The 24,192-nt window shown below is 46.4% G+C and overlaps 3 non-coding genes and 56 pseudogenes across 3 annotated transcripts; 4 read left to right on the plus strand and 55 right to left on the minus strand.

Annotated features, from left to right (window-relative positions):
* Positions 1-243: 243 nt before the first annotated feature.
* Positions 244-362, minus strand: LOC140300082 (5S ribosomal RNA; annotated as a pseudogene).
* A 270-nt stretch (positions 363-632) lies between these two features.
* On the minus strand, positions 633-751 carry LOC140281530 (5S ribosomal RNA; annotated as a pseudogene).
* Positions 752-1,020: 269 nt separating this feature from the next.
* LOC140295085 (5S ribosomal RNA) lies at positions 1,021-1,139 on the minus strand (annotated as a pseudogene).
* Positions 1,140-1,408: 269 nt separating this feature from the next.
* LOC140291045 (5S ribosomal RNA) lies at positions 1,409-1,527 on the minus strand (annotated as a pseudogene).
* A 269-nt stretch (positions 1,528-1,796) lies between these two features.
* Positions 1,797-1,915, minus strand: LOC140291753 (5S ribosomal RNA; annotated as a pseudogene).
* Positions 1,916-2,187: 272 nt separating this feature from the next.
* Positions 2,188-2,306, minus strand: LOC140301340 (5S ribosomal RNA; annotated as a pseudogene).
* Positions 2,307-2,575: 269 nt separating this feature from the next.
* LOC140287314 (5S ribosomal RNA) lies at positions 2,576-2,694 on the minus strand (annotated as a pseudogene).
* Positions 2,695-2,963: 269 nt separating this feature from the next.
* Positions 2,964-3,082, minus strand: LOC140316202 (5S ribosomal RNA; annotated as a pseudogene).
* A 269-nt stretch (positions 3,083-3,351) lies between these two features.
* On the minus strand, positions 3,352-3,470 carry LOC140289878 (5S ribosomal RNA; annotated as a pseudogene).
* A 269-nt stretch (positions 3,471-3,739) lies between these two features.
* LOC140285483 (5S ribosomal RNA) lies at positions 3,740-3,863 on the minus strand (annotated as a pseudogene).
* Positions 3,864-4,132: 269 nt separating this feature from the next.
* Positions 4,133-4,251, minus strand: LOC140292655 (5S ribosomal RNA; annotated as a pseudogene).
* A 269-nt stretch (positions 4,252-4,520) lies between these two features.
* On the minus strand, positions 4,521-4,639 carry LOC140300631 (5S ribosomal RNA; annotated as a pseudogene).
* Positions 4,640-4,908: 269 nt separating this feature from the next.
* Positions 4,909-5,027, minus strand: LOC140293484 (5S ribosomal RNA; annotated as a pseudogene).
* A 272-nt stretch (positions 5,028-5,299) lies between these two features.
* LOC140301351 (5S ribosomal RNA) lies at positions 5,300-5,418 on the minus strand (annotated as a pseudogene).
* Positions 5,419-5,687: 269 nt separating this feature from the next.
* LOC140287325 (5S ribosomal RNA) lies at positions 5,688-5,806 on the minus strand (annotated as a pseudogene).
* Positions 5,807-6,075: 269 nt separating this feature from the next.
* LOC140289784 (5S ribosomal RNA) lies at positions 6,076-6,194 on the minus strand (annotated as a pseudogene).
* A 269-nt stretch (positions 6,195-6,463) lies between these two features.
* Positions 6,464-6,582, minus strand: LOC140289879 (5S ribosomal RNA; annotated as a pseudogene).
* Positions 6,583-6,851: 269 nt separating this feature from the next.
* On the minus strand, positions 6,852-6,975 carry LOC140285494 (5S ribosomal RNA; annotated as a pseudogene).
* Positions 6,976-7,244: 269 nt separating this feature from the next.
* Positions 7,245-7,363, minus strand: LOC140292656 (5S ribosomal RNA; annotated as a pseudogene).
* Positions 7,364-7,632: 269 nt separating this feature from the next.
* LOC140300632 (5S ribosomal RNA) lies at positions 7,633-7,751 on the minus strand (annotated as a pseudogene).
* Positions 7,752-8,020: 269 nt separating this feature from the next.
* LOC140293485 (5S ribosomal RNA) lies at positions 8,021-8,139 on the minus strand (annotated as a pseudogene).
* A 269-nt stretch (positions 8,140-8,408) lies between these two features.
* Positions 8,409-8,532, minus strand: LOC140285505 (5S ribosomal RNA; annotated as a pseudogene).
* Positions 8,533-8,801: 269 nt separating this feature from the next.
* LOC140292657 (5S ribosomal RNA) lies at positions 8,802-8,920 on the minus strand (annotated as a pseudogene).
* A 269-nt stretch (positions 8,921-9,189) lies between these two features.
* Positions 9,190-9,308, minus strand: LOC140300633 (5S ribosomal RNA; annotated as a pseudogene).
* A 269-nt stretch (positions 9,309-9,577) lies between these two features.
* On the minus strand, positions 9,578-9,696 carry LOC140293486 (5S ribosomal RNA; annotated as a pseudogene).
* Positions 9,697-9,965: 269 nt separating this feature from the next.
* Positions 9,966-10,084, minus strand: LOC140296225 (5S ribosomal RNA; annotated as a pseudogene).
* A 272-nt stretch (positions 10,085-10,356) lies between these two features.
* On the minus strand, positions 10,357-10,475 carry LOC140319112 (5S ribosomal RNA; annotated as a pseudogene).
* Positions 10,476-10,747: 272 nt separating this feature from the next.
* LOC140301362 (5S ribosomal RNA) lies at positions 10,748-10,866 on the minus strand (annotated as a pseudogene).
* A 269-nt stretch (positions 10,867-11,135) lies between these two features.
* LOC140291886 (5S ribosomal RNA) lies at positions 11,136-11,254 on the minus strand (annotated as a pseudogene).
* Positions 11,255-11,523: 269 nt separating this feature from the next.
* LOC140268671 (5S ribosomal RNA) lies at positions 11,524-11,642 on the minus strand (annotated as a pseudogene).
* Positions 11,643-11,911: 269 nt separating this feature from the next.
* On the minus strand, positions 11,912-12,030 carry LOC140277736 (5S ribosomal RNA; annotated as a pseudogene).
* Positions 12,031-12,299: 269 nt separating this feature from the next.
* LOC140291389 (5S ribosomal RNA) lies at positions 12,300-12,423 on the minus strand (annotated as a pseudogene).
* A 269-nt stretch (positions 12,424-12,692) lies between these two features.
* LOC140300634 (5S ribosomal RNA) lies at positions 12,693-12,811 on the minus strand (annotated as a pseudogene).
* A 647-nt stretch (positions 12,812-13,458) lies between these two features.
* On the minus strand, positions 13,459-13,577 carry LOC140295764 (5S ribosomal RNA; annotated as a pseudogene).
* A 272-nt stretch (positions 13,578-13,849) lies between these two features.
* Positions 13,850-13,968, minus strand: LOC140299112 (5S ribosomal RNA). Its single transcript, XR_011914692.1, has one exon. It is a non-coding gene; the product is annotated as a 5S ribosomal RNA (ribosomal RNA).
* A 268-nt stretch (positions 13,969-14,236) lies between these two features.
* Positions 14,237-14,355, minus strand: LOC140293083 (5S ribosomal RNA; annotated as a pseudogene).
* Positions 14,356-14,624: 269 nt separating this feature from the next.
* LOC140291293 (5S ribosomal RNA) lies at positions 14,625-14,743 on the minus strand (annotated as a pseudogene).
* A 269-nt stretch (positions 14,744-15,012) lies between these two features.
* Positions 15,013-15,131, minus strand: LOC140296226 (5S ribosomal RNA; annotated as a pseudogene).
* Positions 15,132-15,403: 272 nt separating this feature from the next.
* LOC140317105 (5S ribosomal RNA) lies at positions 15,404-15,522 on the minus strand (annotated as a pseudogene).
* Positions 15,523-15,794: 272 nt separating this feature from the next.
* LOC140301373 (5S ribosomal RNA) lies at positions 15,795-15,913 on the minus strand (annotated as a pseudogene).
* A 269-nt stretch (positions 15,914-16,182) lies between these two features.
* LOC140287336 (5S ribosomal RNA) lies at positions 16,183-16,301 on the minus strand (annotated as a pseudogene).
* A 269-nt stretch (positions 16,302-16,570) lies between these two features.
* On the minus strand, positions 16,571-16,689 carry LOC140296227 (5S ribosomal RNA; annotated as a pseudogene).
* A 272-nt stretch (positions 16,690-16,961) lies between these two features.
* On the minus strand, positions 16,962-17,080 carry LOC140302985 (5S ribosomal RNA; annotated as a pseudogene).
* A 272-nt stretch (positions 17,081-17,352) lies between these two features.
* On the minus strand, positions 17,353-17,471 carry LOC140301385 (5S ribosomal RNA; annotated as a pseudogene).
* Positions 17,472-17,740: 269 nt separating this feature from the next.
* On the minus strand, positions 17,741-17,859 carry LOC140287348 (5S ribosomal RNA; annotated as a pseudogene).
* A 269-nt stretch (positions 17,860-18,128) lies between these two features.
* LOC140268678 (5S ribosomal RNA) lies at positions 18,129-18,247 on the minus strand (annotated as a pseudogene).
* Positions 18,248-18,516: 269 nt separating this feature from the next.
* On the minus strand, positions 18,517-18,635 carry LOC140277758 (5S ribosomal RNA; annotated as a pseudogene).
* A 647-nt stretch (positions 18,636-19,282) lies between these two features.
* LOC140295765 (5S ribosomal RNA) lies at positions 19,283-19,401 on the minus strand (annotated as a pseudogene).
* A 272-nt stretch (positions 19,402-19,673) lies between these two features.
* On the minus strand, positions 19,674-19,792 carry LOC140296938 (5S ribosomal RNA; annotated as a pseudogene).
* A 269-nt stretch (positions 19,793-20,061) lies between these two features.
* On the minus strand, positions 20,062-20,180 carry LOC140298140 (5S ribosomal RNA). Its single transcript, XR_011913814.1, has one exon. It is a non-coding gene; the product is annotated as a 5S ribosomal RNA (ribosomal RNA).
* A 269-nt stretch (positions 20,181-20,449) lies between these two features.
* Positions 20,450-20,568, minus strand: LOC140299118 (5S ribosomal RNA). The gene has a single exon (XR_011914698.1). It is a non-coding gene; the product is annotated as a 5S ribosomal RNA (ribosomal RNA).
* A 269-nt stretch (positions 20,569-20,837) lies between these two features.
* Positions 20,838-20,955, minus strand: LOC140296835 (5S ribosomal RNA; annotated as a pseudogene).
* A 269-nt stretch (positions 20,956-21,224) lies between these two features.
* Positions 21,225-21,343, minus strand: LOC140294140 (5S ribosomal RNA; annotated as a pseudogene).
* A 272-nt stretch (positions 21,344-21,615) lies between these two features.
* LOC140310164 (5S ribosomal RNA) lies at positions 21,616-21,734 on the minus strand (annotated as a pseudogene).
* A 269-nt stretch (positions 21,735-22,003) lies between these two features.
* LOC140290839 (5S ribosomal RNA) lies at positions 22,004-22,122 on the minus strand (annotated as a pseudogene).
* A 514-nt stretch (positions 22,123-22,636) lies between these two features.
* On the plus strand, positions 22,637-22,755 carry LOC140288342 (5S ribosomal RNA; annotated as a pseudogene).
* Positions 22,756-23,027: 272 nt separating this feature from the next.
* On the plus strand, positions 23,028-23,146 carry LOC140290657 (5S ribosomal RNA; annotated as a pseudogene).
* Positions 23,147-23,415: 269 nt separating this feature from the next.
* Positions 23,416-23,534, plus strand: LOC140299988 (5S ribosomal RNA; annotated as a pseudogene).
* A 269-nt stretch (positions 23,535-23,803) lies between these two features.
* On the plus strand, positions 23,804-23,922 carry LOC140279185 (5S ribosomal RNA; annotated as a pseudogene).
* Positions 23,923-24,192: the final 270 nt, after the last annotated feature.

The raw sequence follows: 24,192 nt of genomic DNA on the forward strand, positions 1-24,192 counted from the left end.
ATATAGGTACTGGAATCATACGGTTCCTCTATGCAACCAGATAATTTCCGAGAAAGGCTTATGTGTAGCGGGCATATCATCTTCCCTGATGTGATCATTCTCTGCAACTGAAACTGAGACTCTCAGATCACTTCGTGTCTGCCAACAAAGCAGCAGCAGCTGAAGATGACCACCTTCCTCTTGTGTCACAGGGTGATCAGACGTTGCAACAAAAGACATGCAGGTGGTAGAGAGACGAAAAAAAGCTTACAGCACCTGGTATTCCCAAGCGGTCTCCCATCAAATTACTAACCCGGCCCAACCCTCCTTGGCTTCCGAGATCAGACGAGGTCGGGCATATTCAGGGTGGTGTGGCCGTAAGCAACCATAACTGTGACAAATGTGCATTATATAGGTACTGGAATCATACAGTTCCTCTATGTAACCAGATAATTGCAGAGAAAGGCTGACTTGTAGTGGGCACATCTTCTTCCCTGATGTGATTATTCTCTGCAGCTGAAACTGAGACTCTCAGATCACTTCGTGTCTGCCAACAAAGCAGCAGCAGCTGAAGATGACCAACTTCTTCATGTGTCACAGAGTGATCAGACGTTGCAACAAAAGACATGCAGGTAGTGGAGAGAAGAGAAAAAAGCTTACAGCACCTGGTATTCCCAAGCGGTCTCCCATCCAAGTACTAACCAGGCCCAAAACTGCTTGGCTTCCGAGATCAGACGAGGTCTGGCATATTCAGGGTGGTTTGGTCGTAAGCGAAAATGTCTGTGACAAATGTGCATTATATAGGTACTGGAATCATACGGTTTCTCTATGCAACCAAATAATTGAATAGAAAAGCTCACTTCTAGTGGGCATATCTTCTTCTCAGATGTGATTATTCTCTCCAGCTGAAACTGAGACTCTCAGATTACCTCATGTCTGCCAACAAAGCAGCAGCAGCTGAAGATGACCAACTTCCTCATGTGTCACAGGGTGATCAGACGTTGCAACAAAAGACACGCAGGTGGTCGAGAGAAGACAAAAAGCTTACAGCACCTAGTATTCCCAAGCAGTCTCCCATTTAAGTACTAACCAGGCCGTACCCTACTTGGCTTCCGAGATCAGACTAGGTCGGGCATATTGAGGGTGGTGTGGCCGTAAGCAACAATGTCTGTGACAAATGTGCATTATATAGGTACTGGAATCATACGGTTCCTCTATGTAACCAGATAATTGCTGAGAAAGGCTGATGTGTAGTGGGCACATCTTCTTCCCTGACGTTATTATTCTCTGCAGCTGAAACTGAGACTCTCAGATCACTTCGTGTCTGCCAACAAAGCAGCAGAAGCTGAAGATGACCAACTTCTTCACGTGTCACAGGGTGATCAGACGTTGCAACAAAAGACATTCAGGTGGTCCAGAGAAGAAATAAAGCTTACAGCACCTGGTATTCCCAAGCAGTCTCCCATCCAAGTACTAACCAGGTACAACCCTGCTTGGCGTCCGAGATCAGACAAGGTCGGGCTTATTCAGGGTGGTGTGGCCGTAAGCAACAATGTCTCTGACAAATGTGCATTATATAGGTACTGGAATCATACGGTTCCTCTATGGAACCAGATAATTGCATAGAAAAGCTGATGTGTAGCGGGCAAATCATCTTCTCTGATGTGATCATTCTCTGCAACTGAAACTGAGACTCTCAGATCACTTCGTGTCAGCCAACAAAGCAGCAGCTGCTGAAGATGACCAACTTTCTCATGTGTCACAGGGTGATCAGACGTTGCAACAAAAGACATGCAGGTGGTAGAGAGAAGAGAAGAAGCTTACAGCACCTGGTATTCCCAAAAAGTATCCCATCCAAGTACTAAGCAGGTTCAACCCTGCTTGGCTTCCGAGATCAGACAAGGTCGGGCATGTTCAGGGTGGTGTGGCCGTAAGCAACAATGTGTCTGACAAATGTGCATTATATAAGTACAGGAATCATACGGTTCCTCTATGTAACCAGATAATTGCTGAGAAAGGCTGATGTGTAGTGGGCATATCATCTTCTCTGATGTGATCATTCTCTTCAGCTGAAACTGAGACTCTCAGATCACTTCGTGTCTGCCAACAAAGCAGCAGCAGCAGCTGAAGATGACCAACTTCCTCATGTGTCACAGGGTGATCAGACGTTGCAACAAAACACATGCAGGTGGTAGAGAGAAGAGAAAAAGCTTACAGCACCTGGTATTCCCAAGCGGTCTCCCACCCAAGTACTAACCAGGCCCAACACTGCTTGGCTTCCGAGATCAGACGAGGTCAGGCAAATTCAGGGTGGTGTGGCCGTAAGTAACAATGTCTGTGACAAATGTGCATTATATAAGTACAGGAATCATACGGTTCCTCTATGTAACCAGATAATTGATGAGAAAGGCTGATGTGTAGTGGGCACATCTTCTTCCCTGACGTGATTATTCTCTTCAGCTGAAACTGAGACTCTCAGATCACTTCGTGTCTTCCAACAAAGCAGCAGCAGCTGAAGATGACCAACTTCTTCACGTGTCACAGGGTGATCAGACGTTGCAACAAAAGACATGCAGGTGGTAGAGAGAAGAGAAAAAGCTTAAAGCACCTGGTATTCCCAGGCAGTCTACCATCCAAGTACTAACCAGGCCCAAAACTGCTTGGCTTCCGAGATCAGACGAGGTCGGGTATATTCAGGGTGGTGTGGCCGTAAGCAACAATAACTGTGACAAATGTGCATTATATAGGTACTGGAATCATACGGTTCCTCTATGTAACCAGATAATTGCCGAGAAAGGCTGACTTGTAGTGGGCAAATTTTCTTCCCTCATGTGATCATTCTCTGCAGCTGAAACTGAGACTCTCAGATCACTTCGTGTCAGCCAACAAAGCAGCAGCAGCTGAAGATGACTAACTTCCTCATGTGTCACAGGGTGATCAGACATTGCAACAAAAGACATGCAGGTGGTCGAGAGAAGACAAAAAGCTTACAGCACCTGGTATTCCCAAGCGGTCTCCCATTTAAGTAACAACCTGGCCCTAACCTGCTTGGCTTCCGAGATCAGACGAGGTCGGGCATATTCAGGGTGGTGTGGCCGTAAGCAACCATAACTGTGACAAATGTGCATTATATAGGTACTGGAATCATACAGTTCCTCTATGTAACCAGATAATTGCCGAGAAAGGCTGATGTGTAGTGGGCACATCTTGTTCCCTGACGTTATTATTCTCTTCAGTTGAAACTGAGACTCTCAGATCACTTCGTGTCTGCCAACAAAGCAGCAGAAGCTGAAGATGACAAACTTCCTCATGTGTCACAGGGTGATCAGATGTTGCAACAAAAGACATGCAGGTGGTAGAGAGAAGAGAAAAAGCTTACAGCACCTGGTATTCCCAAGCAGTCTCCCATTGAAGTACGAACCAGACCCAACCCTGCTTGGCTTCTGAGATCAGACGAGGTCAGACATATTCAGGGTGATTTGGCCGTAAGCAACATGGTCTGTGACAAATGTGCATTATATAGGTACTGGAATCATACGGTTCCTCTATGTAACCAGATAATTGCAGAGAAAAGCTGACTTGTAGTGGGCACATCTTCTTCCCTGACGTGATTATTCTCTGCAGCTGAAACTGACACTCTCAGATCACTTTGTGTCTGCCAACAAAGCAGCAGCAGCTGAAGATGACCAACTTCCTCATGTGTCACAGGGTGATCAGACGTTGCAACAAAAGACATGCAGGTGGTAGAGAGAAGAGAAAAAGCTTACAGCACCTGGTATTCCCAAGCAGTGTCCCACCCAAGTACTAACCAGGCACAACCCTGCTTGGCTTCCGAGATCAGACGAGGTCGGGCATATTATATTCAGGGTGGTGTGGCCGTAAGCGACAATCTCTGTGACAAATGTGCGTTATATAGGTACTGGAATCATACGGTTCCTCTATGTAACCAGATAATTGCAGAGAAAGGCTGACTTGTAGTGGGCACATCTTCTTCCCTCATGTGATAATTCTCTGCAGCTGAAACTGAGACTCTCAGATCACTTCGTGTCTGCCAACTAAGCAGCAGCAACTGAAGATGACCAACTTCCTCATGTGTCACAGGGTGATCAGACGTTGCAACAAAAGACATGCAGGTGGTCGAGAGACGAGAAAAAGCTTACAGCACCTTGTATTCCAAAGCAGTCTCCCATCTAAGTACTAACCAGGCCCAACCGTGCTTGGCTTCCGAGATCGGACAAGGTCGGATATGTTCAGGGTGGTGTGGCCGTAAGCAACAAAGTCTGTGACAAATGTGCATTATATAGGTACTGGAATCATACAGTTCCTCTATGTAACCAGATAATTGACGAGAAAGGCTGATGTGTAGTGGGCATATCTTCTTCGCTGATGTGATTATTCTCTGCAGCTGAAACTGAGACTCTCAGATCACTTTGTGTCTGCCAACAAAGCAGCAGCAGCTGAAGATGACCAACTTCCTCATGTGTCACAGGGTGATCAGACGTTGCAACAAAAGACATGCAGGTGGTAGAGAGAAGAGAAAAAGCTTACAGCTCCTGGTATTCCCAAGCGGTCTCCCATTTAAGTACTAACCAGGCCCAACCCTCCTTGGCTTCCGAGATCAGACGAGGTCGGGCATGTTCAGGGTGGTGTGGCCGTAAGCAACAATGTCTGTGACAAATGTGCATTATATAGGTACTGGAATCATACGGTTCCTCTATGTAACCAGATAATTGCAGAGAAAAGCTGACTTGTAGTGGGCACATCTTCTTCCCTGACGTGATTATTCTCTGCAGCTGAAACTGAGACTCTCAGATCACTTCGTGTCTGCCAACAAAGCAGCAGCAGCTGAAGATGACCAACTTCCTCATGTGTCACAGGGTGATCAGACGTTGCAACAAAAGACATGCAGGTGGTAGAGAGAAGAGAAAAAGCTTAAAGCACCTGGTATTCCAAGGCAGTCTACAATCCAAGTACTAACCAGGACCAAACCTGCTTGGCTTCCGAGATCAGACGAGGTCGGGTATATTCAGGGTGGTGTGGCCGTAAGCAACAATAATTGTGACAAATGTGCATTATATAGGTACTGGAATCATACAGTTCCTCTATGTAACCAGATTATTGCCGAGAAAAGCTTATAAGTAGTGGGCACATCTTCTTCTCTGATGTGATCATTCTCTTCAGCTGAAACTGAGACTCTCAGATCACTTCGTGTCTGCCAACAAAGCAGCAGCAGCAGCTGAAGATGACCAACTTCCTCATGTGTCACAGGGTGATCAGACGTTGCAACAAAACACATGCAGGTGGTAGAGAGAAGAGAAAAAGCTTACAGCACCTGGTATTCCCAAGCGGTCTCCCACCCAAGTACTAACCAGGCCCAACACTGCTTGGCTTCCGAGATCAGACGAGGTCAGGCAAATTCAGGGTGGTGTGGCCGTAAGTAACAATGTCTGTGACAAATGTGCATTATATAAGTACAGGAATCATACGATTCCTCTATGTAACCAGATAATTGATGAGAAAGGCTGATGTGTAGTGGGCACATCTTCTTCCCTGACGTGATTATTCTCTTCAGCTGAAACTGAGACTCTCAGATCACTTCGTGTCTTCCAACAAAGCAGCAGCAGCTGAAGATGACCAACTTCTTCACGTGTCACAGGGTGATCAGACGTTGCAACAAAAGACATGCAGGTGGTAGAGAGAAGAGAAAAAGCTTAAAGCACCTGGTATTCCCAGGCAGTCTACCATCCAAGTACTAACCAGGCCCAAAACTGCTTGGCTTCCGAGATCAGACGAGGTCGGGTATATTCAGGGTGGTGTGGCCGTAAGCAACAATAACTGTGACAAATGTGCATTATATAGGTACTGGAATCATACGGTTCCTCTATGTAACCAGATAATTGCCGAGAAAGGCTGACTTGTAGTGGGCAAATCTTCTTCCCTCATGTGATCATTCTCTGCAGCTGAAACTGAGACTCTCAGATCACTTCGTGTCAGCCAACAAAGCAGCAGCAGCTGAAGATGACTAACTTCCTCATGTGTCACAGGGTGATCAGACATTGCAACAAAAGACATGCAGGTGGTCGAGAGACGACAAAAAGCTTACAGCACCTGGTATTCCCAAGCGGTCTCCCATTTAAGTAACAACCAGGCCCAAAACTGCTTGGCTTCCGAGATCAGACGAGGTCGGGCATATTCAGGGTGGTGTGGCCGTAAGCAACCATAACTGTGACAAATGTGCATTATATAGGTACTGGAATCATACAGTTCCTCTATGTAACCAGATAATTGCCGAGAAAGGCTGATGTGTAGTGGGCACATCTTGTTCCCTGACGTTATTATTCTCTTCAGTTGAAACTGAGACTCTCAGATCACTTCGTGTCTGCCAACAAAGCAGCAGAAGCTGAAGATGACAAACTTCCTCATGTGTCACAGGGTGATCAGATGTTGCAACAAAAGACATGCAGGTGGTAGAGAGAAGAGAAAAAGCTTACAGCACCTGGTATTCCCAAGCAGTCTCCCATTGAAGTACGAACCAGACCCAACCCTGCTTGGCTTCTGAGATCAGACGAGGTCAGACATATTCAGGGTGATTTGGCCGTAAGCAACATGGTCTGTGACAAATGTGCATTATATAGGTACTGGAATCATACGGTTCCTCTATGTAACCAGATAATTGCAGAGAAAAGCTGACTTGTAGTGGGCACATCTTCTTCCCTGACGTGATTATTCTCTGCAGCTGAAACTGACACTCTCAGATCACTTTGTGTCTGCCAACAAAGCAGCAGCAGCTGAAGATGACCAACTTCCTCATGTGTCACAGGGTGATCAGACGTTGCAACAAAAGACATGCAGGTGGTAGAGAGAAGAGAAAAAGCTTACAGCACCTGGTATTCCCAAGCAGTGTCCCACCCAAGTACTAACCAGGCACAACCCTGCTTGGCTTCCGAGATCAGACGAGGTCGGGCATATTATATTCAGGGTGGTGTGGCCGTAAGCGACAATCTCTGTGACAAATGTGCGTTATATAGGTACTGGAATCATACGGTTCCTCTATGTAACCAGATAATTGCAGAGAAAGGCTGACTTGTAGTGGGCACATCTTCTTCCCTCATGTGATAATTCTCTGCAGCTGAAACTGAGACTCTCAGATCACTTCGTGTCTGCCAACTAAGCAGCAGCAACTGAAGATGACCAACTTCCTCATGTGTCACAGGGTGATCAGACGTTGCAACAAAAGACATGCAGGTGGTCGAGAGACGAGAAAAAGCTTACAGCACCTTGTATTCCAAAGCAGTCTCCCATCTAAGTACTAACCAGGCCCAACCGTGCTTGGCTTCCGAGATCGGACAAGGTCGGATATGTTCAGGGTGGTGTGGCCGTAAGCAACAAAGTCTGTGACAAATGTGCATTATATAGGTACTGGAATCATACAGTTCCTCTATGTAACCAGATAATTGACGAGAAAGGCTGATGTGTAGTGGGCATATCTTCTTCGCTGATGTGATTATTCTCTGCAGCTGAAACTGAGACTCTCAGATCACTTTGTGTCAGCCAACAAAGCAGCAGCAGCTGAAGATGACCAACTTCCTCATGTGTCACAGGGTGATCAGACGTTGCAACAAAAGACATGCAGGTGGTAGAGAGAAGAGAAAAAGCTTACAGCTCCTGGTATTCCCAAGCGGTCTCCCATTTAAGTACTAACCAGGCCCAACCCTCCTTGGCTTCCGAGATCAGACGAGGTCGGGCATGTTCAGGGTGGTGTGGCCGTAAGCAACAATGTCTGTGACAAATGTGCATTATATAGGTACTGGAATCATACGGTTCCTCTATGTAACCAGATAATTGCAGAGAAAAGCTGACTTGTAGTGGGCACATCTTCTTCCCTGACGTGATTATTCTCTGCAGCTGAAACTGAGACTCTCAGATCACTTCGTGTCTGCCAACAAAGCAGCAGCAGCTGAAGATGACCAACTTCCTCATGTGTCACAGGGTGATCAGACGTTGCAACAAAAGACATGCAGGTGGTAGAGAGAAGAGAAAAAGCTTAAAGCACCTGGTATTCCAAGGCAGTCTACAATCCAAGTACTAACCAGGACCAAACCTGCTTGGCTTCCGAGATCAGACGAGGTCGGGTATATTCAGGGTGGTGTGGCCGTAAGCAACAATAATTGTGACAAATGTGCATTATATAGGTACTGGAATCATACAGTTCCTCTATGTAACCAGATTATTGCCGAGAAAAGCTGATAAGGAGTGGGCACATCTTCTTCCCTGACGTGATTAATCTCTCGAGCTGAAACTGAGACTCTCAGATCACTTTGTGTCTGCCAACAAAGCAGCAGCAGCTGAAGATGACCAACTTCCTCATGTGTCACAGGGTGATCAGACGTTGCAACAAAAGACATGCAGGTGGTAGAGAGAAGAGAAAAAGCTTACAGCACCTGGTATTCCCAAGCAGTGTCCCACCCAAGTACTAACCAGGCACAACCCTGCTTGGCTTCCGAGATCAGACGAGGTCGGGCATATTATATTCAGGGTGGTGTGGCCGTAAGCGACAATCTCTGTGACAAATGTGCGTTATATAGGTACTGGAATCATACGGTTCCTCTATGTAACCAGATAATTGCAGAGAAAGGCTGACTTGTAGTGGGCACATCTTCTTCCCTCATGTGATAATTCTCTGCAGCTGAAACTGAGACTCTCAGATCACTTCGTGTCTGCCAACTAAGCAGCAGCAACTGAAGATGACCAACTTCCTCATGTGTCACAGGGTGATCAGACGTTGCAACAAAAGACATGCAGGTGGTCGAGAGACGAGAAAAAGCTTACAGCACCTTGTATTCCAAAGCAGTCTCCCATCTAAGTACTAACCAGGCCCAACCGTGCTTGGCTTCCGAGATCGGACAAGGTCGGATATGTTCAGGGTGGTGTGGCCGTAAGCAACAAAGTCTGTGACAAATGTGCATTATATAGGTACTGGAATCATACAGTTCCTCTATGTAACCAGATAATTGACGAGAAAGGCTGATGTGTAGTGGGCATATCTTCTTCGCTGATGTGATTATTCTCTGCAGCTGAAACTGAGACTCTCAGATCACTTTGTGTCTGCCAACAAAGCAGCAGCAGCTGAAGATGACCAACTTCCTCATGTGTCACAGGGTGATCAGACGTTGCAACAAAAGACATGCAGGTGGTAGAGAGAAGAGAAAAAGCTTACAGCTCCTGGTATTCCCAAGCGGTCTCCCATTTAAGTACTAACCAGGCCCAACCCTCCTTGGCTTCCGAGATCAGACGAGGTCGGGCATGTTCAGGGTGGTGTGGCCGTAAGCAACAATGTCTGTGACAAATGTGCATTATATAGGTACTGGAATCATACGGTTCCTCTATGTAACCAGATAATTGCAGAGAAAAGCTGACTTGTAGTGGGCACATCTTCTTCCCTGACGTGATTATTCTCTGCAGCTGAAACTGAGACTCCCAGATCACTTCGTGTCTGCCAACAAAGCAGCAGCAGCTGAAGATGACCAACTTCCTCATGTGTCACAGGGTGATCAGACGTTGCAACAAAAGACATGCAGGTGGTAGAGAGAAGAGAAAAAGCTTAAAGCACCTGGTATTCCAAGGCAGTCTACAATCCAAGTACTAACCAGGACCAAACCTGCTTGGCTTCCGAGATCAGACGAGGTCGGGTATATTCAGGGTGGTGTGGCCGTAAGCAACAATAATTGTGACAAATGTGCATTATATAGGTACTGGAATCATACAGTTCCTCTATGTAACCAGATTATTGCCGAGAAAAGCTGATAAGTAGTGGGCACATCTTCTTCCCTGACGTGATTAATCTCTCGAGCTGAAACTGAGACTCTCAGATCACTTTGTGTCTGCACACAAAGCAGAAGCAGCTGAAGATGACCAACTTCCTCATGTGTCACAGGGTGATCAGACGTTGCAACAAAAGACATGCAGGTGGTAGAGAGAAGAGAAAAAGCTTAAAGCACCTCGTATTCCCAAGAGGACCCCCATCCAAGTACTAACCAGGCTCAACCGTGCTTGGCTTCCGAGATCAGACGAGGTCGGGCTTATTCAGTGTGGTGTGGCCGTAAGCAACAATAACTGTGACAAATGTGCATTATATAAGTACAGGAATCATACGGTTCCTCTATGTAACCAGATAATTGCCAAGAAAGGCTGATGTGTAGTGGGCACATCTTCTTCCCTGACGTGATCATTCTCTTCAGCTGAAACTGAGACTCTCAGATCACTTCGTGTCTGCCATCAAAGAAGCAGCAGCTGCTGAAGATGACCAACTTCCTCATGTGTCACAGGATGATCAGACGTTGCAACAAAAGACATGCAGGTGGTAGAGAGGAGAGAAGAAGCTTACAGCACCTTGTATTCCCAAGCAGTCTCCCATCCAAATACTAACCAGGCCCAACCCTGCTTGGCTTCCGAGATCAGACGAGGTCAGGCATGTTCAGGGTGGTGTGGCCGTAAGCAACAATGTCTCTGACAAATGTGCATTATATAGGTACTGGAATCATACGGTTCCTCTATGCAACCAGATAATTTCCGAGAAAGGCTGATGTGTAGTCGGCACATCTTCTTCCCTGACGTGATTATTCTCTGCAGCTGAAACTGAGACTCTCAGATCACTTCGTGTCTGCCAACAAAGCAGCAGCAGCAGCTGAAGATGACCAACTTCCTCATGTGTCACAGGGTGATCAGACGTTGCAACAAAACACATGCAGGTGGTAGAGAGAAGAGAAAAAGCTTACAGCACCTGGTATTCCCAAGCGGTCTCCCACCCAAGTACTAACCAGGCCCAACACTGCTTGGCTTCCGAGATCAGACGAGGTCAGGCAAATTCAGGGTGGTGTGGCCGTAAGTAACAATGTCTGTGACAAATGTGCATTATATAAGTACAGGAATCATACGGTTCCTCTATGTAACCAGATAATTGATGAGAAAGGCTGATGTGTAGTGGGCACATCTTCTTCCCTGACGTGATTATTCTCTTCAGCTGAAACTGAGACTCTCAGATCACTTCGTGTCTTCCAACAAAGCAGCAGCAGCTGAAGATGACCAACTTCTTCACGTGTCACAGGGTGATCAGACGTTGCAACAAAAGACATGCAGGTGGTAGAGAGAAGAGAAAAAGCTTAAAGCACCTGGTATTCCCAGGCAGTCTACCATCCAAGTACTAACCAGGCCCAAAACTGCTTGGCTTCCAAGATCAGACGAGGTCGGGTATATTCAGGGTGGTGTGGCCGTAAGCAACAATAACTGTGACAAATGTGCATTATATAGGTACTGGAATCATACGGTTCCTCTATGTAACCAGATAATTGCCGAGAAAGGCTGACTTGTAGTGGGCAAATCTTCTTCCCTCATGTGATCATTCTCTGCAGCTGAAACTGAGACTCTCAGATCACTTCGTGTCAGCCAACAAAGCAGCAGCAGCTGAAGATGACTAACTTCCTCATGTGTCACAGGGTGATCAGACATTGCAACAAAAGACATGCAGGTGGTCGAGAGAAGACAAAAAGCTTACAGCACCTGGTATTCCCAAGCGGTCTCCCATTTAAGTAACAACCAGGCCCTAACCTGCTTGGCTTCCGAGATCAGACGAGGTCGGGCATATTCAGGGTGGTGTGGCCGTAAGCAACCATAACTGTGACAAATGTGCATTATATAGGTACTGGAATCATACAGTTCCTCTATGTAACCAGATAATTGCCGAGAAAGGCTGATGTGTAGTGGGCACATCTTGTTCCCTGACGTTATTATTCTCTTCAGTTGAAACTGAGACTCTCAGATCACTTCGTGTCTGCCAACAAAGCAGCAGAAGCTGAAGATGACAAACTTCCTCATGTGTCACAGGGTGATCAGATGTTGCAACAAAAGACATGCAGGTGGTAGAGAGAAGAGAAAAAGCTTACAGCACCTGGTATTCCCAAGCAGTCTCCCATTGAAGTACGAACCAGACCCAACCCTGCTTGGCTTCTGAGATCAGACGAGGTCAGACATATTCAGGGTGGTTTGGCCGTAAGCAACAATCTCTGTGACAAATGTGCATTATATAGGTACTGGAATCATACGGTTCCTCTATGTAACCAGATAATTGCAGAGAAAAGCTGACTTGTAGTGGGCACATCTTCTTCCCTGACGTGATTATTCTCTGCAGCTGAAACTGACACTCTCAGATCACTTTGTGTCTGCCAACAAAGCAGCAGCAGCTGAAGATGACCAACTTCCTCATGTGTCACAGGGTGATCAGACGTTGCAACAAAAGACATGCAGGTGGTAGAGAGAAGAGAAAAAGCTTACAGCACCTGGTATTCCCCAGCAGTGTCCCACCCAAGTACTAACCAGGCACAACCCTGCTTGGCTTCCGAGATCAGACGAGGTCGGGCATATTATATTCAGGGTGGTGTGGCCGTAAGCGACAATCTCTGTGACAAATGTGCGTTATATAGGTACTGGAATCATACGGTTCCTCTATGTAACCAGATAATTGCAGAGAAAGGCTGACTTGTAGTGGGCACATCTTCTTCCCTCATGTGATAATTCTCTGCAGCTGAAACTGAGACTCTCAGATCACTTTGTGTCTGCCAACAAAGCAGCAGCAGCTGAAGATGACCAACTTCCTCATGTGTCACAGGGTGATCAGACGTTGCAACAAAAGACATGCAGGTGGTAGAGAGAAGAGAAAAAGCTTACAGCTCCTGGTATTCCCAAGCGGTCTCCCATTTAAGTACTAACCAGGCCCAACCCTCCTTGGCTTCCGAGATCAGACGAGGTCGGGCATGTTCAGGGTGGTGTGGCCGTAAGCAACAATGTCTGTGACAAATGTGCATTATATAGGTACTGGAATCATACGGTTCCTCTATGTAACCAGATAATTGCAGAGAAAAGCTGACTTGTAGTGGGCACATCTTCTTCCCTGACGTGATTATTCTCTGCAGCTGAAACTGAGAATCTCAGATAACTTCGTGTCTGCCAACAAAGCAGCAGCAGCTGAAGATGACCAACTTCCTCATGTGTCACAGGGTGATCAGACGTTGCAACAAAAGACATGAAGGTGGTAGAGAGAAGAGAAAAAGCTTAAAGCACCTGGTATTCCAAGGCAGTCTACCATCCAAGTACTAACCAGGACCAACCCTGCTTGGCTTCCGAGATCGGGCTTATTCAGGGTGGTGTGGCTGTAAGTAACAATATTTGTGACAAATGTGCCTTATATAAGTACTGGAATCATACACATCCTCTATGTAACCAGATTATTGCCGAGAAAAGCTGATAAGTAGTGGGCACATCTTCTTCCCTGACGTGATTATTCTCTCGAGCTGAAACTGAGACTCTCAGATCACTTTGTGTCTGCACACAAAGCAGCAGAAGCTGAAGATGACCAACTTCCTCATGTGTCACAGGGTGATCAGACGTTGCAACAAAAGACATGCAGGTGGTAGAGAGAAGAGAAAAAGCTTAAAGCACCTCGTATTCCCAAGAGGACCCCCATCCAAGTACTAACCAGGCTCAACCGTGCTTGGCTTCCGAGATCAGATGAGGTCGGGCTTATTCAGTGTGGTGTGGCCGTAAGCAACAATAACTGTGACAAATGTGCATTATATAAGTACAGGAATCATACGGTTCCTCTATGTAACCAGATAATTGCTGAGAAAGGCTGATGTGTAGTGGGCACATCTTCTTCCCTGACGTGATCATTCTCTTCAGCTGAAACTGAGACTCTCAGATCACTTCGTGTCTGCCAACAAAGAAGCAGCAGCTGCTGAAGATGACCAAGTTCCTCATGTGTCACAGGATGATCAGACGTTGCAACAAAAGACATGCAGGTGGTAGAGAGGAGAGAAGAAGCTTACAGCACCTGGTATTCCCAAGCAGTCTCCCATCCAAATACTAACCAGGCCCAACCCTGCTTGGCTTCCGAGATCAGACGAGGTCAGGCATGTTCAGGGTGGTGTGGCCGTAAGCAACAATGTCTCTGACAAATGTGCATTATATAGGTACTGGAATCATACGGTTCCTCTATGCAACCAGATAATTTCCGAGAAAGGCTTATGTATAGTCGGCACATCTTCTTCCCTGATGTGATTATTCTCTGCAGCTGAAACTGAGACTCTCAGATCACTTTGTGTCGCCAACAAAGCAGAAGCAGCTGAAGATGACCAACTTCCTCATGTGTCACAGGGTGATCAGACGTTGCAACAAAAGACATGCAGGTGGTAGAGAGAAGAGAAAAAGCTTACAGCACCTGGTATTCCCAGACAGTCTACCATCCAAGTACTAACATGGCCCAAACCTGCTTGGCTTCCAAGATCAGATGAGGTCGGGCTTTTTCAGGGTGGTGTGGCCGTAAGTAACAATATCTGTGACAAATGTGCATTATATAGGTACTGGAATCATACAGTTCCTCTATGTAACCAGATAATTGCCGAGAAAGGCTGATGTGTAGTGGGCACATCTTGTTCCCTGACGTGATTATTCTCTGCAGCTGAAACTGAGACTCTCAGATCACTTCGTGTCTGCCAACAAAGCAGCAGCAGCTGAAGATGACCAACTTCCTCATGTGTCACAGGGTGATCAGACGTTGCAACAAAAGACATGAAGGTGGTAGAGAGAAGAGAAAAAGCTTAAAGCACCTGGTATTCCAAGGCAGTCTACCATCCAAGTACTAACCAGGACCAAACCTGCTTGGCTTCCGAGATCAGACGAGGTCGGGTATATTCAGGGTGGTGTGGCCGTAAGCAACAATAATTGTGACAAATGTGCATTATATAGGTACTGGAATCATACAGTTCCTCTATGTAACCAGATTATTGCCGAGAAAAGCTGATAAGTAGTGGGCACATCTTCTTCCCTGACGTGATTATTCTCTCGAGCTGAAACTGAGACTCTCAGATCACTTTGTGTCTGCACACAAAGCAGCAGAAGCTGAAGATGACCAACTTCCTCATGTGTCACAGGGTGATCAGACGTTGCAACAAAAGACATGCAGGTGGTAGAGAGAAGAGAAAAAGCTTAAAGCACCTCGTATTCCCAAGAGGACCCCCATCCAAGTACTAACCAGGCTCAACCGTGCTTGGCTTCCGAGATCAGACGAGGTCGGGCTTATTCAGTGTGGTGTGGCCGTAAGCAACAATAACTGTGACAAATGTGCATTATATAAGTACAGGAATCATACGGTTCCTCTATGTAACCAGATAATTGCTGAGAAAGGCTGATGTGTAGTGGGCACATCTTCTTCCCTGACGTGATCATTCTCTTCAGCTGAAACTGAGACTCTCAGATCACTTCGTGTCTGCCAACAAAGAAGCAGCAGCTGCTGAAGATGACCAACTTCCTCATGTGTCACAGGATGATCAGACGTTGCAACAAAAGACATGCAGGTGGTAGAGAGGAGAGAAGAAGCTTACAGCACCTGGTATTCCCAAGCAGTCTCCCATCCAAATACTAACCAAGCCCAACCCTGCTTGGCTTCCGAGATCAGACGAGGTCAGACATGTTCAGGGTGGTGTGGCCGTAAGCAACAATGTCTCTGACAAATGTGCATTATATAGGTACTGGAATCATACGGTTCCTCTATGCAACCAGATAATTTCCGAGAAAGGCTGATGTGTAGTCGGCACATCTTCTTCCCTGACGTGATTATTCTCTGCAGCTGAAACTGAGACTCTCAGATCACTTCGTGTCTGCCAACAAAGCAGCAGCAGCAGCTGAAGATGACCAACTTCCTCATGTGTCACAGGGTGATCAGACGTTGCAACAAAACACATGCAGGTGGTAGAGAGAAGAGAAAAAGCTTACAGCACCTGGTATTCCCAAGCGGTCTCCCACCCAAGTACTAACCAGGCCCAACACTGCTTGGCTTCCGAGATCAGACGAGGTCAGGCAAATTCAGGGTGGTGTGGCCGTAAGTAACAATGTCTGTGACAAATGTGCATTATATAAGTACAGGAATCATACGGTTCCTCTATGTAACCAGATAATTGATGAGAAAGGCTGATGTGTAGTGGGCACATCTTCTTCCCTGACGTGATTATTCTCTTCAGCTGAAACTGAGACTCTCAGATCACTTCGTGTCTTCCAACAAAGCAGCAGCAGCTGAAGATGACCAACTTCTTCACGTGTCACAGGGTGATCAGACGTTGCAACAAAAGACATGCAGGTGGTAGAGAGAAGAGAAAAAGCTTAAAGCACCTGGTATTCCCAGGCAGTCTACCATCCAAGTACTAACCAGGCCCAAAACTGCTTGGCTTCCGAGATCAGACGAGGTCGGGTATATTCAGGGTGGTGTGGCCGTAAGCAACAATAACTGTGACAAATGTGCATTATATAGGTACTGGAATCATACGGTTCCTCTATGTAACCAGATAATTGCCGAGAAAGGCTGACTTGTAGTGGGCAAATCTTCTTCCCTCATGTGATCATTCTCTGCAGCTGAAACTGAGACTCTCAGATCACTTCGTGTCAGCCAACAAAGCAGCAGCAGCTGAAGATGACTAACTTCCTCATGTGTCACAGGGTGATCAGACATTGCAACAAAAGACATGCAGGTGGTAGAGAGAAGAGAAAAAGCTTAAAGCACCTCGTATTCCCAAGAGGACCCCCATCCAAGTACTAACCAGGCTCAACCGTGCTTGGCTTCCGAGATCAGACGAGGTCGGGCTTATTCAGTGTGGTGTGGCCGTAAGCAACAATAACTGTGACAAATGTGCATTATATAAGTACAGGAATCATACGGTTCCTCTATGTAACCAGATAATTGCTGAGAAAGGCTGATGTGTAGTGGGCACATCTTCTTCCCTGACGTGATCATTCTCTTCAGCTGAAACTGAGACTCTCAGATCACTTCGTGTCTGCCAACAAAGAAGCAGCAGCTGCTGAAGATGACCAACTTCCTCATGTGTCACAGGATGATCAGACGTTGCAACAAAAGACATGCAGGTGGTAGAGAGGAGAGAAGAAGCTTACAGCACCTGGTATTCCCAAGCAGTCTCCCATCCAAATACTAACCAGGCCCAACCCTGCTTGGCTTCCGAGATCAGACGAGGTCAGACATGTTCAGGGTGGTGTGGCCGTAAGCAACAATGTCTCTGACAAATGTGCATTATATAGGTACTGGAATCATACGGTTCCTCTATGCAACCAGATAATTTCCGAGAAAGGCTGATGTGTAGTCGGCACATCTTCTTCCCTGACGTGATTATTCTCTGCAGCTGAAACTGAGACTCTCAGATCACTTCGTGTCTGCCAACAAAGCAGCAGCAGCAGCTGAAGATGACCAACTTCCTCATGTGTCACAGGGTGATCAGACGTTGCAACAAAACACATGCAGGTGGTAGAGAGAAGAGAAAAAGCTTACAGCACCTGGTATTCCCAAGCGGTCTCCCACCCAAGTACTAACCAGGCCCAACACTGCTTGGCTTCCGAGATCAGACGAGGTCAGGCAAATTCAGGGTGGTGTGGCCGTAAGTAACAATGTCTGTGACAAATGTGCATTATATAAGTACAGGAATCATACGGTTCCTCTATGTAACCAGATAATTGATGAGAAAGGCTGATGTGTAGTGGGCACATCTTCTTCCCTGACGTGATTATTCTCTTCAGCTGAAACTGAGACTCTCAGATCACTTCGTGTCTTCCAACAAAGCAGCAGCAGCTGAAGATGACCAACTTCTTCACGTGTCACAGGGTGATCAGACGTTGCAACAAAAGACATGCAGGTGGTAGAGAGAAGAGAAAAAGCTTAAAGCACCTGGTATTCCCAGGCAGTCTACCATCCAAGTACTAACCAGGCCCAAAACTGCTTGGCTTCCGAGATCAGACGAGGTCGGGTATATTCAGGGTGGTGTGGCCGTAAGCAACAATAACTGTGACAAATGTGCATTATATAGGTACTGGAATCATACGGTTCCTCTATGTAACCAGATAATTGCCGAGAAAGGCTGACTTGTAGTGGGCAAATCTTCTTCCCTCATGTGATCATTCTCTGCAGCTGAAACTGAGACTCTCAGATCACTTCGTGTCAGCCAACAAAGCAGCAGCAGCTGAAGATGACTAACTTCCTCATGTGTCACAGGGTGATCAGACATTGCAACAAAAGACATGCAGGTGGTCGAGAGAAGACAAAAAGCTTACAGCACCTGGTATTCCCAAGCGGTCTCCCATTTAAGTAACAACCAGGCCCTAACCTGCTTGGCTTCCGAGATCAGACGAGGTCGGGCATATTCAGGGTGGTGTGGCCGTAAGCAACCATAACTGTGACAAATGTGCATTATATAGGTACTGGAATCATACAGTTCCTCTATGTAACCAGATAATTGCCGAGAAAGGCTGATGTGTAGTGGGCACATCTTGTTCCCTGACGTTATTATTCTCTTCAGTTGAAACTGAGACTCTCAGATCACTTGGTGTCTGCCAACAAAGCAGCAGAAGCTGAAGATGACAAACTTCCTCATGTGTCACAGGGTGATCAGATGTTGCACCAAAAGACATGCAGGTGGTAGAGAGAAGAGAAAAAGCTTACAGCACCTGGTATTCCCAAGCAGTCTCCCATTGAAGTACGAACCAGACCCAACCCTGCTTGGCTTCTGAGATCAGACGAGGTCAGACATATTCAGGGTGGTTTGGCCGTAAGCAACAATCTCTGTGACAAATGTGCATTATATAGGTACTGGAATCATACGGTTCCTCTATGTAACTAGATAATTGCAGAGAAAAGCTGACTTGTAGTGGGCACATCTTCTTCCCTGACGTGATTATTCTCTGCAGCTGAAACTGAGACTCTCAGATCACTTCGTGTCTGCCAACAAAGCAGCAGCAGCTGAAGATGACCAACTTCCTCATGTGTCACAGGGTGATCAGACGTTGCAACAAAAGACATGAAGGTGGTAGAGAGAAGAGAAAAAGCTTAAAGCACCTGGTATTCCAAGGCAGTCTACCATCCAAGTACTAACCAGGACCAACCCTGCTTGGCTTCCGAGATCGGGCTTATTCAGGGTGGTGTGGCTGTAAGTAACAATATTTGTGACAAATGTGCCTTATATAAGTACTGGAATCATACACATCCTCTATGTAACCAGATTATTGCCGAGAAAAGCTGATAAGTAGTGGGCACATCTTCTTCCCTGACGTGATTATTCTCTCGAGCTGAAACTGAGACTCTCAGATCACTTTGTGTCTGCACACAAAGCAGCAGAAGCTGAAGATGACCAACTTCCTCATGTGTCACAGGGTGATCAGACGTTGCAACAAAAGACATGCAGGTGGTAGAGAGAAGAGAAAAAGCTTAAAGCACCTCGTATTCCCAAGAGGACCCCCATCCAAGTACTAACCAGGCTCAACCGTGCTTGGCTTCCGAGATCAGATGAGGTCGGGCTTATTCAGTGTGGTGTGGCCGTAAGCAACAATAACTGTGACAAATGTGCATTATATAAGTACAGGAATCATACGGTTCCTCTATGTAACCAGATAATTGCTGAGAAAGGCTGATGTGTAGTGGGCACATCTTCTTCCCTGACGTGATCATTCTCTTCAGCTGAAACTGAGACTCTCAGATCACTTCGTGTCTGCCAACAAAGCAGCAGCAGCTGCTGAAGATGACCAACTTCCTCATGTGTCACAGGGTGATCAGACGTTGCAACAAAAGACATGCAGGTGGTAGAGAGAAGAGAAAAAGCTTACATCACCTGGTATTCCCAAGCGGTCTCTCATCAAAGTACTAACCAGGCCCAAACCTCCTTGGCTTCTTAGATCAGACGAGGTCAGACATATTCAGGGTGGTTTGGCCGTAAGCAACAATCTCTGTGACAAATGTGCATTATATAGGCAATGGAATCATATGGTTCCTCTATGTAACCAGCTAATTGCCGAGAAAGGCTGATATGTAGTGGGCACATCTTGTTCCCTGACGTGATAATTTTCTCCAGCTGAAAATGAGTCTCTCAGATCACTTCGTGCCTGCCAACAAAGCAGCAGCTGCTGAAGATGACCAACTTCCTCATGTGTCACAGGGTGATCAGACGTTGCAACAAAAGACATGCAAGTTGTAGAGAGAAAAGAAAAAGCTTACAGCACCTGGTATTCCCAAGCGGTCTCCCATCCAAATACTAACCAGGCCCAACCCTGCTTGGCTTCCGAGATCAGACGAGGTCGGGCATGTTCCGGGTGGTGTGGCCGTAAGCAAGTATGTCTCTGACAAATGTGCATTATATAGGTACTGGAACCATGTACTTCCTCTATGTAACCAGATAATTGCCGAGAAAGGCTAACTTGTAGTGGGCACATCTTCTTCCCTGATGTGATTATTCTCTGCAGCTGAAACTGAGACTCTCAGATCACTTCGTGTCTGCCAACAAAGCAGCAGCAGCTGAAGATGACCAACTTCCTCATGTGTCACAGGGTGATCAGACGTTGCAACAAAAGACATGCAGGTGGTAGAGAGAAGAGAAAAAGCTTACAGCACCTGGTATTCCCAAGCGGTCTCCCATCCAAATACTAACCAGGCCCAACCCTGCTTGGCTTCCGAGATCAGACGAGGTCGGGCATGTTCCGGGTGGTGTAGCCGTAAGCAAGTATGTCTCTGACAAATGTGCATTATATAGGTACTGGAATCATACGGTTCCTCTATGCAACCAGATAATTGCCGAGAAAGGCTGATGTGTAGCGGGTAAATCATCTTCTCTGATGTGATCATTCTCTGCAACTGAAACTGAGACTCTCAGATCACTTCGTGTCTGCCAACAAAGCAGCAGCAGCTGAGGATGACCAACTTCCTCATGTGTCACAGGGTGGTCAGACGTTGCAACAAAAGACATGCAGGTGGTAGAGAGAAGAGAAAAAGCTTACAGCACCTGGTATTCCCAAGCTGTCTCCCATTCAAGTACTAACAAGGCCCAACCCTGCTTGGCTTCCAGATCAGACGAGGTCGGGCATGTTCAGGGTGGTGTGGCCGTAACCAACAAAGTCTGTGACAAATGTGCATTATATAGGTACTGGAATAATACAGTTCCTCTATGTAACCAGATAATTGCCGAGAAAGGCTAACTTGTAGTGGGCACATCTTCTTCCCTGATGTGATTATTCTCTGCAGCTGAAACTGAGACTCTCAGATCACTTTGTGTCTGCCAACAAAGCAGCAGCAGCTGAAGATGACCAACTTCCTCATGTGTCATAGCGCGATCAGACATTGCAACAAAAGACATGCAGGTGGTAGAGAGAAGAGAAAAAGCTTACAGCACCTGGCATTGCCAAGGGGTCTCCCATTCAAGTACTAAACAGGACCAACCCTGCTTGGGTTCCGAGATCAGACGAGGTCGGTCATATTCAGGGTGGTGTGGCCGTAAGCAACAATAACTGTGACAAATGTGCATTATATAGGTACTGGAATCATACGGTTCCTCTATGCAACCAGATAATTGCAGAGAAAGGCTAACTTGTAGTGGGCACATCTTCTTCCCTGATGTGATTATTCTCTTCAGCTGAAACTGAGACTCTCAGATCACTTCATGTCTGCCAACAAAGCAGCAGCAGTAGCTGAAGATGACCAACTTCCTCATATGTCACAGGGCGATCAGACGTTGCAACAAAAGACATGCAGGTGGTAGAGAGAAAAGAAAAAGCTTACAGTACCTGGTATTCCCAAGCGGTCTCCCATCCAAATACTAACAAGGCCCAACCCTGCTTGGCTTCCGAGATCAGACGAGGTCGGGCTTATTCAGGGTGGTGTGGCCGTAAGCAACAATAACTGTGACAAATGTGCATTATATAAGTACTGGAATCATACGGTTCCTCTATGCAACCAGATAATTGCCGAGAAAGGCTGGAGTGTAGCGGGCATATCATCTTCTCTGATGTGATCATTCTCTGCAACTGAAACTGAGACTCTCAGATCACTTCGTGTCTGCCAACAAAGCAGCAGCAGCTGAAGATGACCAACTTCCTCATGTGTCACAGGGTGATCAGACGTTGCAACAAAAGACATGCAGGTTGTAGAGAGAAAAGAAAAAGCTTACAGCACCTGGTATTCCCAAGCGGTCTCTCATCAAAGTACTAACCAGGCCCAAACCTCCTTGGCTTCTGAGATCAGACGAGGTCAGACATATTCAGGGTGGTTTGGCCGTAAGCAACAATCTCTGTGACAAATGTGCATTATATGAGTACTGGAATCATACACTTCCTCTATTTAACCAGATAATTGCAGAGAAAGGCTGACTTGTAGCGGGCACATCTTCTTCCCTGATGTGATTATTATCTACAGCTGAAACTGAGACTCTCAGATCACTTCGTGTCTGCCAACAAAGCAGACCGGTTGGGCCTGGTTAGTACTTGGATGGAAGATCTCTTGGGAATACCAGGTGCTTTAAGCTTTTTCTCTTCTTTCGACCACCTGCATGTCTTTTGTTGCAACGTCTGATCACCCTGTGACACATGAGGAAGTTGGTCATCTTCAGCAGCTGCTGCTGCTTTGTTGGCAGACACGAAGTGATCTGAGAGTCTCAGTTTCAGCTGCAGAGAATGATCACATGAGGGAAAAAGATTTGCCCACTACAAGTCAGCCTTTCTCGGCAATTATCTGGTTGCATAGAGGAACCGTATGATTCCAGTACCTATATAATGCACATTTGTCAGAGACATTGTTGCTTACGGCCACACCACCCTGAACATGCCTGACCTCGTCTGATCTCGGAAGCCAAACAGTGTTGGGCCTGGTTAGAACTTGGATGGGAGATCTCTTGGGAATACCAGGTGCTGTAAGCTTCTTCTCTTCTCTCTACCACCTGCATGTCTTTTGTTGCAACGTATGATCATCCTGTGACACATGAGGAAGTTGGTCATCTTCAGCAGCTGCTGCTTCTTTGTTGGCAGACACAAAGTGATCTGAGAGTCTCAGTTTCAGCTGCAGAGAATAATCACATCAGGGAAGAAGATGTGCCCATAACAAGTCAGCCTTTCTCTGCAATTATCTGGTTACATAGAGGAAGTGTATGATTCCAGTACCTATATAATGCACATTTGTCACAGAAATTGTTCCTTACGGCCACACCACCCTGAATAAGCCTGACCTCATCTGATCTCGGAAGCCAAGGAGGGTTGGGCCTGGTTAGTACTTTAATGGGAGACTGCTTGGGAATACCAGGTGCTGTAAGCGTTTTCTCTTCTCTCTACAACCTGCATGTCTTTTGTTGCAACGTCTGATCACCCTGTGACACATGAGGAAGTTGGTCATCTTCAGCTGCTGCTGCTTTGTTGGCAGACACGAAGTGATCTGAGAGTCTCATTTTCAGCTGGAGAGAATTATCACGTCAGGGAACAAGATATGCCCGCTACATATCAGCCTTTCTCGGCAATTATCTGGTTACAGAGAGGAACCATATGATTTCATTGCCTATATAATGCGCATTTGTCACAGAGATTGTTGCTTACGGCCAAACCACCCTGAATATCTCCGACCTCGTCTGATCTCGGAAGCCAAGGAGGGTTGGGCCTGGTTAGTACTTTGATGGGAGACCGCTTGGGAATACCAGGTGCTGTAAGCTTTTTTTCTTCTCTCTACCACCTGCATGTCTTTTGTTGCAACGTCTGATCACCCTGTGACACATGAGGAAGGTGGTCATCTTCAGCTGCTGCTGCTTTGTTGGCAGACACGAAGTGATCTGAGAGTCTCAGTTTAAGTTGCAGAGAATGACCACATCAGAGAAGATGATATGCCCGCTACACATCAGCCTTTCTCGGCAATTATCTGGTTGCATAGAGGAACCGTATGATTCCAGTACCTATATAATGCACATTTGTCAGAGACATTGTTGCTTACGGCCAAACCACCCTGAACATGCCTGACCTCGTCTGATCTCGGAAGCCAAGCAGTGTTGGGCCTGGTTAGAACTTGGATGGGAGATCTCTTGGGAATACCAGGTGCTGTAAGCTTCTTCTCTTCTCTCTACCACCTGCATGTCTTTTGTTGCAACATCTGATCATCCTGTGACACATGAGGAAGTTGGTCATCTTCAGCAGCTGCTGCTTCTTTGTTGGCAGACACAAAGTGATCTGAGAGTCTCAGTTTCAGCTGCAGAGAATAATCACATCAGGGAAGAAGATGTGCCCACTACAAGTCAGCCTTTCTCTGCAATTATCTGGTTACATAGAGGAACTGTATGATTCCAGTACCTATATAATGCACATTTGTCACAGTTATGG

Source organism: Leuresthes tenuis, unplaced genomic scaffold (assembly GCF_036924035.1).
Source record: "Leuresthes tenuis unplaced genomic scaffold, fLeuTen1.0.hap1 SCAF_1, whole genome shotgun sequence".
In the NCBI taxonomy this organism is placed as follows: domain Eukaryota; kingdom Metazoa; phylum Chordata; class Actinopteri; order Atheriniformes; family Atherinopsidae; genus Leuresthes; species Leuresthes tenuis.